Consider the following 13881-nt stretch of genomic DNA (forward strand, 5'->3'; position numbering starts at 1 on the left):
GATGCAGGAGTATTGACAGCAGTTTCCCAGCTCTGCCTTGAAACCTAGATCTTCTTGAGACTCAAGGAAATTCTTTTGAACTTGAAATGTATTATCACTTGTGGGAAGTATCTCATGTTAACTTGTAAGTCACTGTATCACTTTAATTTAATGAATATGGAATGTTTACATTGTCTCCCTTGAAAAAGATACTCATGGCAATTATGATGAGAACACTACCAGCTTCTTCTTTAAAATAGTCCACCTATTGTCACTGTAAAGACCACAAATATTACTCAACACCACATCACGACATTCCTTACTACGGATACTTGTTGGCAGTAGGAAAAATGCAATTTTCTTATTCTTTTCCTTCTTACAGCCTTTTCCACTGAAAGCTGTGGGGAAAAGAAAAATGGCCAGAGAGTAGTAACTGTTTTCATGCAATACTTCTCTTATCTGTATTTGAATTCAGGATGTTTATGGTGATAAAGGATTGCTCTGGTGTTTGAGTCTTTCAAAAATCATGTAGGGAAGCACACAATTCCAAGAGAGAGAGAAGCCAGATTTCACAGCTGTCACTGGTCATCCAAACCCTGCAGCACAGTTTGCAGAATACATGCTAGTGATGCACCAAAGAATTATTTAATGTGCTAACTTCTGCAGGAGCTGACAGAAAGCACAGTTATTGTGCAGAGCTGGGAATATTTTCTGCATATTTTGAGTATGTAGGTTTTTTGCAGGTAGAAAATCTTACTAACCTCGTATTTTCTAAAATATTTGACATTTATGTTTAGCTACATCTGATTAGGTTTTTTTGTTTGGTTGGTTGATTGGGTTTTTTTTTGCATTTTGGTTTGGTTTTTTTTTATACCGAGGGCAAAAGGAAATCTGTAAGACAGGTTTATTGACTGTCTAGAGCACTTTATATTCCAGCTTCTCTTGTCACCTACACAAATGATCACATATGTTTTCAGCTTAGTTTCAATGCTTTCAGCCAGACTGATGTCTGGATTTTTATTTCACAGAGTGCCTGGGCTCTGAGGCTGAGAGGATTCAGAGCTCCACTGAGCATTCCCTACTTTCATAGAGAGCACATGCAGAACACATGCTTCACACTTCTGTCAAGAACCAGAACTGCTTCCCATTCTGCCATGCTGCATTTTTCCTACTCTCCTAAAGCATAAAGGGATGTCCTACTAGCCTTTCTTATCTGTCTGTCAGCTTATCTTTTTTCATGCCTCACCACTGACGTATAGTTTGGAGGATATGCTGTGATGGTATCATAAGACTTAATTTTTACTGCATTATGTCTGCTGGTTTTAAATAGACAGTTTCTACAAATGATGCTTCTTCCATATCAGGCTAAGTACAAATTCAGAGACATGGGTCACCTGAATGCATTCTCATGGACTGGATGCTCAGCAACTTCTTGCTCTTTTTTTATGTGTTTTTTTTTTTTGGAGTTGGTTCTTTTTGTTGTTGTTAATGTTGTTTTGGTCTTGTTTTTAAGTAATCTTCCTTTTTTATTTTCTCATTAAGCTTTATGTTGATGCTCTGCTCAAAAAAAATGCTGACTAGCTTTTTTAAAACAGTGTTCAATTAAAGGCTGAAGGAAGAAAATGACTCTATAATTCTTTTGGGCAGCTATATAAATTAGCTTCCTTACAAAAAGTAAGGTAGATATCTTTCTTTGGCATGCTCTGGGCGAAGATGCCAAAGTTAGGGCTGCTTTGGAAGGATAAGCTTTAGACCTGTTGCCCTCAACGTCCTTGGAATAGTTCTGCTTTGTTCTTTCTCTAGTACATGTAGTGATGATATCAACTGTTTGGTGATGTAGGTACATTCATCACTATAGACTTTACATATGCTCTGAAATTAACTGTTTCTGAATTCCAAAAAACATAAACGTGCCTGGGAGCACACAGAGCATGAGCATAAAGAAACCAGATTATAGGAATCACAAATGAGAACATTTGTAACAGAGGGGTAATAAAAGCAGCAAGAAGAGATAGGCTTGAGTAAGGTTTTTGATAGGGTATCACATAACAGCCCTATAGTCAGATTATAGCCAAAAGGGATATATATGGACTAGACAGGTGGACTGGAGGGTAGAGTAAAAACTGATCGGATTGCTGAATTTGGGATTATGTTCTCACTTCATCTGTGCATCTTTTCAAAGAGTTAAAGTACTTTATATAAAACAAGCTACTATTTAAAATCTATCTTGTACTGGACTGAAAATAATGTTCCTATGCAGTTGGTATTTTAATGTATCCACTGAAAACCTGGAGAATGGGCAGGAACACTGCTTTACCTGCTTCACAAGTGGCACCCTGTGGAATGCCAAGCCCCAGCAGGGCAGGGCTGCCCTTGAGAGGAAAGGGACTTTGGCAAATTAGAAGGATAGACACAGGGAAGTGCCATGAGTTTCAACAAAAGCACTATTTTTTTCAGCAAGTTCTCTACACCCAGAGCAGACTAACCCTGTGCATCAGTGCAGATAGGGAAGTGACTAATGCTTGGCAGGCTAAAGCCACACAACAGCATGTCCTTGCAGTATGTAGCCTGTCTGCATATGGGGCTACTTTATAAAAGCATTGCCAGCAGGTCAAGGGAAGAGATTATTTCATTTTATATAGTGCTTCTGAGATGTATTCTGCAACACTGTGCCTGATTTCATACCTACCCACTCCTTCCCCAGGAAATCTGGACACCTCCAATTTACATACCTGAAGACAGAAGACAGCCAAATTCTGCTCAGAAGGCCACAGCAAGGAAAGCAGAGGCAAAAGTCACAATTAGCAATAGCAGAAATTCTGATTGTAATCACTTTTTTCCTTGTATTCAATAAAGAGAAAAGTTTAACCACTGGATTTTCTAGAGACCTTGTTGAGGCTCTGTCCTCAAAAACTTTCAAAACAACTGTATTTTTAAGATGTGGTTAGAGAGTATTCTTGTTCTTCTGGTAAATCAAGTCATTACTGATACCTACTAATATGTCTGGTAGGTGGACTCCGGATTAAGTAACTTTTAGAATCAAGTTCCAGAGTAATTTTTTATCCCTATGATTTTATCAACAGTTGGATGATCTGAGTTGCTTTCTGACAAAGAAAGGTGCTTTGAATCTCTTCTGATATTTTCTGTGACATATTGTAGCTTTTTGTCTTTTATTATTGATCTTGAGTTTGAACACATGGCTATGCAAACCTCATCCTTGCAATTCCCTAGTTCTGTGGCTGTTATAAAGCTACTTATATGCCATAAAAATTTGGTTTCTGTGTCAGAGCATTGCTCTCTGTCTAAGTAATCTTGTGATGTCTAACTACTAAGGGCAACCCATGGTCACTTTTGAGCTTTACTGTATTTTTTATTTCTATAATTTCTAACATTTTTGCTTCGAGAGTGTCCTGATTTTAGCTAGGGTAGAGTTAATTTCTCCTCAGTAGCTGTTATAGTGCTGTGTTTTGGATTCAGAATGAGAATAGTGTTAAGAGGGGAATGGCTGCATGGTATTTAATCTCCAGATGGGTTTAAAACCACGACAGAGAGACATAAGAAAATTCTTCACAGCTCTGTGGGTTCAGATTGGAGTACATGTTACAGACTAAAACTTGCTTTATTCTGTGTAAAATACAGGCTTTTCCCTTGTTTCTGCTTTGTTATTTTTGGAAGTAAGGTGTATTTCCATGCAGTATGCCAGTGTGTTGGCAGACACTGAGCTAACGAGATGAAGTGCTTCTACACAGTGAAGGGTGAAGAATACCAGGCTAAGCTTTCAACTCTCTCCCTCACCCCTGAAGAGAAAACAGCAGTGCTTGGTAAACACTGAGAGCTGAGGGCTAGACTGCTTCTTTGGTGAAGGGAAACTGGTGGAAATGGCCAAATGGCAGCTCTCCCTGCAGCTCTGAGCCAATCCAAATAGCTGGAGATCGTATTGTGGTGCGGAGTCAGTGATGCCTGGCACTAGCCTGCTAGTCTGGCAATCCAAAGCTGCTGCAATAGTTTCAAGTTTCTTCCAGGTCACAAACTAAAGGATTCTTAAAGCCACTCCAGCCTGAATAAAAGGAAATGAATTGAACTAGTATGTTTTTCCAATGCAAACAGCCATGCTAACCCATTCTTCCCAGTATGTAATCGGTGCAGCATAAATACGGATTTGTAACATCAGTATCTGTACTTTCTTAAACTTCCTTTTTAAAACTGAGTTTGGACCCACATAGAAGGAATAATGAGAAATACACATCCAAGAGGGAGGGTTTATAATGCTATTTTTATGACTCCCATAATTCATGCTTATTTAATTCATCTCCAGTCGAGGCCTCTTGCATGCAATTCCCCTTTTCTATACTCTCTGGGCTGACTAAAGTAGTTAGAGAGGTGAATAGGTTCAAAGAACTTTGTCCCAAATGTGTAGGTGTAAAAAGGAAGGCAGATGTTAGGATGTGACCAAGGGAGTTTTTGGTTCTGCTATCACTAATGGAATAGAGAAACAGCCTTAATGTAAACAGTATGTGCATTTAAACATATATACATATTTATATGAATTATAAATATGTACATTGATATATGAAAGGGGACATGCATAGGCAAAAACAAATAACCTACTGTCTTTTACCATAAAATTTCTGTTTACTGCTGTCTTGTACCGTGACAGATATTTCCCTAATTTGCTGTGATTTCACAGTATAATATCTGGGCACAATCAGATGAAAAAGTGACCATTAGAGCTAAAAGAGTCAATCAATATTGCTATTAATACCCCCAGGACTACAAAATTTTATCAGTGAAGGGATATAATTCATGCTGCCAGTGGATTCTTATGTTTTCAATCAATATGACTTGTTCAAAAATTTCAAAACAAATCTCAAATTCTTTTAGAGTATTTTGGACCAAGGAGGTGTTCATTATTACTGATGAACTAAAAATATCAGTTCAAAGGTGTGATTCTGCTGGCTGAAATCCGACAATATAGAGCTTTATAACAGGCACTGAAGTTGGAACTACTTACCCAAGGTTCCTTTTGCAGTCACTGGAAAAAAATAGAAATAAAAAAGACTTAGCCAAATATGGGAGTCAAAGATAAATCAGCCTAAGTTGTTCCCTAGAGGTATGACTTTCTCTTCACTAGCTGTAAAAGAAGTCTAGCGTGATCAGCTCACATGTGGACATATATTTTTCAAGTCAAATGGTAAGAGTTGCACCTGAATTCAAACAGCCTCGGTTAACCTGCATTAGAATTTTCAGTACTTTAACTCCAAAAGCAAGTAGGACATCCTAAACATGTATGTAATTTTAGTTTTAGTGAAATCTCCTCGAGCCTCCCACTCCTGTCATTGTTTACATCAGAAAGTAGAAAAAAATACAACAAAATTCCATACAGGCATACATGTAGTTCTCACTTCCTCCTTCTCCCCCACTATAAGTGTAGATATTTCTCATTCATTATTCTCTTTGAGGGACCTTTCAGTCTTTTGAGGTGACCATCTATTTGTTTGCCTACTCTTTTTCTTATTATTTATTTTCAGTAATCTTTGAGTCCCTATTTAAATGTGTTTATACTCTCTTTTTTACCAAAGGTTAAACTCCAGTGTTGTTAGCAATGTTGTTATGAAGTCACATCCACCAAATCTGTCCTAGATTCTCTCAGTTAAAGCATGTTTTTCACTCTCTTAAGACCACAGACACATGTTTTTCTCGAGTATTCATAAAAAAAAATTCCACAGAATTAAAAAACAGTTGAGGTTAGAAGGGACCTGCAGAGGTTATCCCCCCCACTAAAGGGTGGGGCCACCTAGAGCCATTTGTCTGGGATGATCTCCAAATAGCTTTTAAATATCTCTAAGTTGGGACACTACAATCTCTTTGTAGTTAAACCTTTCTGAAGTTTGTTCAAGTAATATTGTGTCCTCCTCTTTGATGTTGCCCACAATGTCTTCAGTACTGTTACCTTTGCTTTTCTTGAAAACTTCTCTTTCTTTTGGGTTTTAGAAATATAACTTTTCCTGGTTCTTTTTTAATTTGATTCTTCCTGTATAGTTCTCTCCTTTTCCATTTCTATTCCCTGTGAACATTTTTCCAGATCCTTTTGTTCCAGGAGGCAGTCCTGAAGGGCAAAGGAGTCCAGGACGTTCTCCAAGAAGAAACTTTTAGAGGCACAGGAGAAGGCTATCCCCCTATGCTGAAAGAGGAAGAAGGAAAGGGAGGACTGGCCTGGCTCATTTCTTTGGCTAGAACTCTGGAAAAATAACAGAGTTTATGACTTTGGAAGAAGGGACAGGAACTCGGGAAGACTACAAGGATGTGGGCTTATGTAGGGAGAAAATTAGAAGGGCCAAAGCCCAACCAGAACTTAGGCTGGCTACTGTGGTAAAAGACAATTAAAAAAATGTTTCTATAAATACATTAGCAACAAGAGAAGGGCTAAGGAGAGTCTGGTAAGGCTGCATCTCTAGTCCTATGTTCAATTTTGGGCCCTTCACTACAAGAACGATATTGAGGTGCTGGAGCATGTACAGAGAAGGGCAACGGAGCTGGTGAAGGGTCTGGAGAAAAAGTCTGATGAGGAGCAGGTGAGGGACCTGGGATTTTTTAGCCTGGAAAAAAGGAGGCTCAGGGGGGACTTTCTCACTCTTTACAACTACCTGAAAGGAGGTCGTAGCCAGGTGAGGCTTGGTCTCTTCTCCCAGGTTAAAAACATAGGACAAGAGGAAAGGACCTCAAGTCGCTCCAGGGTATGTATAGATTGGATATTAGGAAAAATTTCTTTGAAAGGGCTATCAAGCGTTAGAACAGGCTGTCCAGGGAAGTGGATAAGTCACTACCCCCTGGAGGCATTTACAAGTCTATATAAACAGGGCACTTAGGGGCATGGTTTAATGGTGGACTTGGCAGTGTTGAGTTCATGATAGGACCTGGTGATCTTATAGATCTTTTCCAGTCTAAATGATCCAATGATTATGTTCTCAGTGTACTTTCTGCATTTAAGAATTTTTTTTCTGCAAATACAAATTGAGTTACATACTCTGAATGTACAAATTGTAGTTATTGTTCCTCCTTTTGCTTGATCCTAGTTTTGCCAATTTTGTATGTTCCATGCTGCCTTTCCCCAATCACGTTGACAGTCAGGATGATGATCTGCCTGGTCATAGCCATAGTCACTTACACGCTAGGTCACCACATCTGAACAATATCAGTATGGTCATATTCCTCCCATATAACAAGGATAAGCTACTTCCTTTCTTACCCATCTTCAGCTGAATGTTTTTTCCAAACTTTCATCATCTTGCATTTCTACTACAAATATCCTTTGTCATACTTTGGCAAATGCAGTCTTACATACCAAACCTGCTGTCACAGCTATTGCACTGTCATTTTGCCTTACTTGGGACCTCCCTTGCCATATGTAGCATCACATTAACTTGCTTTAATTTTAAGAGTACTCCTGTCATCATTTGTATTGTAACACCAGCTTCATCTCCAATCTTATTACTGCTTTTCACCACCCATTTTTCAATCATTATGAATTTTGAAGTATGTGACTTTTGATATTTTTCTCCATCATGCCTTTCATTTCATTGTGTTACTTCTCTCAAAACCCCCTCTTAAACACTTACACTTTTACCACAACAGAGAAGGAAACCGGGAGTTGCTAAGCTGGTGATAGGATGTCTTTAATTTTGTCTCATGACTTTCTCACCATCCCTGATTTTTATGACTGTATTTATTGTTTCTGATACTGGATTCAAGTCTGAACTCTCCTGATAAAGACCAATAATTTTGCTGCCGTTTCTTAATGCCCTGTCATGCAAAAGAATGTGGTCCATGAATCAGTCTTCAGTAGTCTACTGAGAAAAAAGTTCAAAATTTAAAATATATTTGTAAAACAATTGTGCTCTTCTGTGTTTTAACATCATTCTTGTCCAGGTATTAAGGTAATATTTGTGACTATGAGCTGCCCAGTAAAGACTTCAACATGAGAGGAATGCAGTTGGACTGTGTACCTGTAGATCCATGCCATCATGAGTAAAATTGCTATAAACACCAATGGCTTCACAGTACAGAAAGTAATAAGACAAAACTAGAAAAACTGATTGCTAAAATATATTATTGAATGTAGTAAGTTCTTTAGGATTTATCTCCATGAACCAGTGCATGAGAAATATTCTGTTGTCACTGTTATCATCAAATATTTTTTCTGGCGTGTCTACATATTCTGTGATTCTGATCCTTCCATGCTACTGTTATTTAGACACCTAATAAGTCAATAGGAGTTGAGATAAGCACCAAGGGACTGGTGCTTGGCTGGAATTGTATTGAGGTCTATGAAACTTTAGTTTTCACTCACTAAGGATCTAGCAGACTGTCTGCAAAAACCGAGAGTTTCATACTGGCTCCTTTACAAGTGTAGCAGTTCAAACAGAGTCTGGCAGTGGATTAATAATGTGACTCATAGATGTGACAGTTGCTGGGACCTTGCTATAGTCATAGCCAGACTGGAATGTGAGAACTATAAATCATAAAATTGTCTGAAAATACATGAAACCTTATTGACCCGATGATAGAAAACCAGTTTAAACTTATGACATCCCCCTAGCTTCTTTTATCAGGTTTATAAGATTTAAAGAGAAAGTTCAGGGTGAGAAGAAACTAGTGATGAGACGGGGTTTTTCTTTTGCTATGTGTAGACAATAATTTTAAGTGTACATTGTTCATAAATCTTATACAAATCTGTATGGTTTCACATACTCATATTAAAACTCACAAGGTTTAAGAACTGTTGTACCCAGAGGGATCATAAAGTGCATTCACTTTTTTCACATAAGAAAATGGAATAAATCTCCAAGCTGGAGTTTTTCCAATGCTTCTTTTTTCATTCTATTTTATTTTTTGAGAGCTCAACATGCTTTAATTTTTATGAGAACTTATAGTCCATTGATATAAAAGAACACACTGAGTTCGCTGCATGATAATCTTTGGTGCTAGCCAGCATGCAGTGAGATGATGTGTTCCAAGCGAGGAAAACTGCAAAACATAAAAATAGTTCTTTAGATAGCACAGTAACCTACTTAGCAGTGTTTGCCATTGATGCAATGGCTCATTCTGTGTTTTCAGTGTGTCCCCTCACTTTTCACAATATTTGCATCTTCCTATGATGGATTTTTTTCTTTTCTTTCTAATAGGGGGTCCCTTTCCGACAAGGATGTTCTCTAAATGAAAGTAAATTTCCACAATAAGTCATGTTTTATGAGTAAATATCCCATAGAAATCATCCATGCTGTTCCTGTTTCAAGCTTAGCAATTCAGCCCTAAGCAATGGCTGTAGCTGTTCAAGACCTATCCAAGAGCAGATCCATCCAGACAACTTTTCTTAAGCACAGAGTTTCTTCCTGTTCTTTCAGGAATAGGGGGAAGGGACCAGCAATTTATGGCAATTCTTGCAATAGTTCTCTTCTTTTTTAATGTCACTTAGAGCAGTTAACTTGTTTGCAAACAAAGCATTATCTAAATATTTGCTACCCCTCTAAATACATGGAGAACATGAACTGCCATCAGAACAAGGGCTACGGTATCCCTTAAGCAACTGCAAAAGGTCTTTGGGAATTGGATCACTTGATTCTGTCAATAATAAAAACTTATCCCTGATTCAAAGGTATACCTGGATTTGAGGACTGAAAAGAGACTGTCTGATATCTTAAAGATAACTATGGAAGCAAATATCTATCAGATTTAGCCATTAAAGAGCTTCATGGAGAAAGAGAGCTCAAGACACGAATCTCTTGGAACAAGACATTCTGTTATTTCTAAAACTCAGTGATTTACAAGTCTCTAAGTATTTCAGCTAGAAAAAAAAATAAGGGTCATATCAGTCTCTTTATTGCGTGCAAAATTTCCTAAAGGCAACAATAATTATTTAAATGTTTTTACTTTTCAAATGAGATCATCCATACGTCTCCACACCCCAGTCATAATTTCTTTATTAAGAGAGGATACAAACTCAGTTCTTAAAACATCAGTTTAATTTTAAACCGTTACCTAATTAAAGATTTTCTTTACTGTAAGGGTGGTGAACCACAGGAACATATTGCCCAGAGAAGTTGTGGATGCCTTATGGCATATTCCACATATGTGGAAGTGCTCAAGGCCAGGTTGGATGGGGTTTTTAGCAACTTCGTCTAGTGGAAGGTACTTAGGCAATGAGTTAGAAAGTTAATAGACCATCTATCCCCAGTAGATGTGCCTGCAGTCAGTGCTACAAAACTTCTCCAAATAAGTGAATGAAGTTCACCTTGAAGTTATTTTGAGGAGGCAGAGGGACACCAGAAGGAGATTGAATTTATGTTTGACTTTTTAACACAGAAGAAATGAATATTTCCAAAACAGTTTGGCCTCAGAAATTGCAGTGACCAAGTTACTAATGGGATTCTTTCACACTAAGTTGTGGCTAAATAGTGTACTTGTACACAGTCAGGAAGCAAGACAGGCACTTTCAGGAGAAGCAGGTTTTATAAAGGTTGGTTTCCTGTGACTTTCATACAGTTCTGTCCTGTGTGGTTTATGAAGTATCTAACAGAAACATACGTGATTTCTCTGGGGAGATTTTTTATTCTTCATTTGGGGGTAGTTATCTTGGTATTCCTCCTCTACTCAGCTACCCAAGTTTTAATAACATTTTGATATCCCTTTGTCAGCTACAAGTAAAGCTGGGTAATAAGCTGCAAAATTCTTTGAAAGTAATGTGGAGATGGAGGTGGATAACAAATAATATTGCTATAAGGTACACTTTTAAGAAAAACCCTTGTTCAGGTAACTTAACTCTCCCATCCCCAAGTTTTTTCACAGAGGATAGGTACACTTCTAAAGGATTATTTTAAAACAGTGTTTATTCTGTGGGACATTTGAGTTTTGATCAGCCTATGCTACATGAGAACTAATTACTGGGAATAACAAAAATAATCTGTAGCCGACCTTGATTATAGATATTGAATTTAACACCAATTGTTAATGTTCTGGATGCCAATCCAGAACAAAGAGGTTTTGATACCCACTTTGCCATAATTTTATAGAAACTTTATGTTGTAAATATCTGTATCTATGCACAAAATTAAATATATCTAGAGTAAAGCTGTCATTAATTTCTGTACATTGACAATGGAATTATAAAATGTATGCACGTACAATCTGATGAATGTATGTAAATCTGAAAACATAGCAATAGAATTGACCTTTTTTTGTCATCTCAGATATTCTAGGAATACAAGGACTTCAACATTCTTTATTCAAGTCCAAATAGATGTTAACTTCTAAGAGAGGGATTCACTTATTTCAGTAAGATCTAGGAAATTATCTTAATGCACTCTGAAATAAACCTTGGTTACTTTCTTCTCTGAGAGAGAGAATCTAACATATAGAGAGGCTTCAGGATTCTATGGGGTTAGGTTTCATGATTATGTTTGCACAGTTGTGATTTCCTCATCACAATAATCTGTTTTGGCTCAGTGTTGACAGGCAGCATCATCTTGATTGTCACCAAAGCCGTTGCACCGTTCTCAAGCCTGGGAAGAGAAGAGTCTAGTATTTTAAAACGTAAAGTAATCATTTCTATTGGAAGGTTAATGGCCTCTTCATTTGTTTTCACAGAATAAATACCAAGTTTCTTCAATTTCCATTCTGCTCACTCAATCACATTCTAGCTAAAACACTGCAAAATTAGTTTCATGTGAGTGGAGTTACCTCTAGGGGATTAACTGCTCAAAACAGATGTAGAGGATCTCCCCAGTCTGACTTGTTGCTGCACTGCATCAAAATCCTGTCAAGAGGATCTCGCTGAGGTTGCCCTTTGTAAGAGATGCTCAGCTCTCAGCCTTCGGGCCCTGTGGATGTTAAAAGAGTGACAGGAGACAATGTCTGAAGGGAAATCTGACTGAGTTTTCATACTATAGCAAATACCCAGATGATCCCAGAACTGCCCATCACCATTCAGCTTCCTTAAGGCTGAAGCTTATCCTCTGGCCTTGTTGACTTCAGTGGGATATAAGTATATAGTGAAAAACAATACTACTATTTTTTCCCCCAGACTAAAGGAAAGGGAATGTCATAGACTACATGTGAACACTTGTGACACTTGAGAGTCTCATAAAATACTTAATAACTTGCTTCTTCCCACCTTCTTTCCCAGGCCCTGTCCTTTCCTGGACCCATTATTAGGAAACAGATGCATGCTATAAAACTCTGTGCTATAGCTGAGTCTCTGCTGAGAGATGGGAGCTGAAAGAGGAAAGAGGAAAAACAGTTCTTCCTACTTAATGAAATATTTAAGACAGAGCTGAACAGAGTTTTCCAGCTTTTATCTCTGTTGGGATAAAAGGAAATTAAAAAAAAAAATCCTTAATTTTATTTTTTTTCTTTTTAATGAATTAAAATGCAAATATTCTCAAAACCTTGCTCACAACCTTAATTAAACATTCATGTTTCTAGATTTTTCTTTACCCAACATAGCATGTCACCTATAACTGTATTACTTAACTGGATTTATTCGGGAACCAAGAATACATTTGTATAAGTTAACTAAGAAGGTTCATGGCAAGAAAATTTAGCAGCTTTCTTTTGTTCACTTGTAGGTTTTTGATTTGTTTGGGTCTTTTTAATCTAAGGCTTTGAGTGCTTGTCAGTAGCCTCACAGTGTTTGTCAATAAATGTTCAGAGTGATTTGGATAACATTCTAAACAGGGATAATTTAATTTCTCACCATATATTTAGGTATTAGTGACCATGAGTGCATTAAAAATTTAAACCCAGTCTTTAGAAACAATTCTTCTACTAGTTTAACAATTTAAAACTAGTCTTCTTCAAAACAAAGGCTTTAGTTTATCCCATTAGTTGCAGCTGAATGTCTCAGTGATGCAAATCATTATATGTAATCATGATTTATATTATGTGTCATCTCCATTCTTGTTTAATGGTCCGGTCCTTATAAATTAGCTGAATAGGCTTTGATAAATGCAATTAATATTTGTCCTTAGTGTGTAATATCTTTCTTTTCTACATAAGCAGTAAATCATTGTTTTATCAACTGTGTGTAACAGAACTTGTCTTAGATTATCTCCCTACCAAATATAAAAGAGTTTGTCATTTTTACATATCACAAGAAGAGCTAGAGTTGATATAATGAATCTTGAAAAAGAGAATATTGGAAAGGCTTTGAAAAGTCCGTATTTCAGGTTTAAATCAATCTCTTTTATATGAAAGACTAAAAGGAAATATTTTTGGAAGAAATTATTCCTATTGAGTCCTTTGCATCTTTTCTGAAGCATCTAGTTTTTATCACTAAAGCCAGAAAATTAGAACTGGTTTTCTCTAATATGTCATTACCCATCTCTAGGTGAGCAGAAGACCTTACTGTTGTCACTCACACACAGAAGGTATTTTTTTTTTCTTGTTTGAACTGCTATTTTATGTTCTTAGAAACTTTAGCACCTGAAAAAAAAATAAAAAAAAAAGTAAAGAGCCTTCTTTTTCTGAAAACTTCTGGCATGCTGCTCTGATACCTTATGTCTTTATTTATTTATTTTTAAGAAATCTAAGACTGAATAGCCAGTCCTATTGCTAGTTCAGCCCTTTTCTGAAAGGCATAGACACCCTTTGACTTCAACTTCTATAAAGTCTAAGTGAAGCTCCAAATCACAACAATATGATTTCTAGAGCAGAATTTGAATAAGCAGGAAGGCAGAGAGAATAGAGCACTTCCTTCCAAAGTTCTGTACAGTGGATGTGAGTGAAATCTCTGCCAGAAAACCTGCCAAGTGAAGACTTTTTTTTACCTCATTATAAGATTTCTTTTTATTTTTTTTTTTTTTTAGTACTCTGCAGCGTGACTTTTCTTCTACTTGCTTCACCCATCTG

Source organism: Pipra filicauda, unplaced genomic scaffold, assembly GCF_003945595.2.
Source record: "Pipra filicauda isolate LSUMZ 115617 unplaced genomic scaffold, ASM394559v2 scaffold101_size5749837_pilon, whole genome shotgun sequence".
NCBI lineage: Eukaryota > Metazoa > Chordata > Aves > Passeriformes > Pipridae > Pipra > Pipra filicauda.